The sequence below is a fragment of the Crocuta crocuta genome, unplaced genomic scaffold (assembly GCF_008692635.1).
Source record: "Crocuta crocuta isolate KB4526 unplaced genomic scaffold, BGI_CrCroc_1.0 scaffold1421, whole genome shotgun sequence".
NCBI lineage: Eukaryota > Metazoa > Chordata > Mammalia > Carnivora > Hyaenidae > Crocuta > Crocuta crocuta.
The window spans coordinates 30,307-31,764 of record NW_027527865.1 but is presented as its reverse complement, the minus strand read 5'-3'; the positions used below and the strand labels follow the sequence as shown (position 1 = coordinate 31,764).

Sequence of the window (1,458 nt, the reverse complement as noted above, 5' to 3'; positions counted from 1 at the left end):
ACCCGTGGTCATTGTTGAAAATTTGAATTTTCACGGTCGCTCGAGTGGCTCAGTAGGCTGACTGTCTGCCTCTTGATTTCACTTCGGGTAGTGATCTCACAGTTTCATGAGTTCGAGCCCCATGTCCTCTGCACTGACAACACAGAGCCTACTTGAGATTTTCCCTCTCTTTATACCCCTACCCTGCTCTCACTCTTCCTGTCTTTCTCAAAAATAACTAATAAATAAAAAACTCAAAAAAATTTCAAACATATCCATGAAATAATAATAGCATTATGGGGGGAATGATAGTAGGCTGACGTTTTAATATATCTTATCTAATTATGCTATTTGTATTCGTGTGTCCTAAATACAAATGCCATATAGTCTATAGTAACAACAGTTACATAGTTCAAAGAACAAATCTACCACAAATGCTAAACATGAAAACTATCTGTTAAATTACTTAAATTCTTAAACTAAGTATTAACTTGTTTTCTGGTGTCTTACTCTCACAGAGAAAACATACTCTGATAAACATCTGATAAACACAAAATTACTTTTGTGACTGAAACTGTTGAAACAAGATGTGCACGGGTGTCTGGGTGGCTTAGTTGGTTAAGCGTCCGATTTCGGCTCGGATCATGATCTCACAGTTCTTGGTTTCGAGCTCTGTGCTGACAGCCAGCTCAGAGCCTGGAGCCTGTTTCAGATTCTGTGTTTCCCTCTTTCTCTGACCTTCCCCTGCTCATGCTGTCTCTCTCTCAGAAGTAAGTAAATCATTAAATTAAAAAAACACAAGATGTGCATAAAAACAATACTATTGTCTCACTTAATCCTTTTTAGTTAGTTATTTTAGTATCTATTATAAATGAAGCAAACTATTCAAATGTCTTGCTATAATAATGTTTTTGTAATGTTGTATTGATCATATAAATACAAACAATTTTAATGTTTAAGAATAATAAACTCTCGGGGCGCCTGGGTGGCTTAGTCGGTTAAGCGTCCGACTTTCGCTTGGGTCATGATCTCGCGGTTCGTGGGTTCGAGCCCCGCGTCGGGCTCTGTGCTGACTGCCAGCTCAGAGCCTGGAGCCTGTTTCAGAGTCTGTCACTCCCTCTCTCTCTGACCCTCCCCTGCTCACGCTGTCTCTCTCTCTCTCTCCTAGAAATAAATAAAACATTAAAAAAAAATTAAAAAAAAAAAAGAATAATAAACTCTCAAGACTCGATTACAAACATTTGAATCATAGACTGAATGAAACACATTGCCCTTACTAAGGTGAATGGGCCTCATTCAGAAACACCCTCACAGACACACCCAGAATGTTTGATCCAAAGTTTAGATATTCCATGGGTCAGTCATGTTGATACATAAAAGTAGCCATCAAAATCATATAAATAGTAGTCTGCATTGATGAAACACTGGGCAAGAATTCTATGTTCTTTTAGTAAGTTTTACAACAAAGTAAGTATAGAT

At 37.9% G+C, this 1,458-nt stretch overlaps 1 protein-coding gene across 1 annotated transcript in view; it reads left to right on the top strand.

The window, feature by feature from the left end:
* LOC144245579 (kelch-like protein 4) overlaps positions 1–1,458 on the top strand; it is a 21,663-nt gene that overhangs the window by 6,632 nt on the left and 13,573 nt on the right. The gene's annotated exons all lie outside the window — the stretch shown is intronic.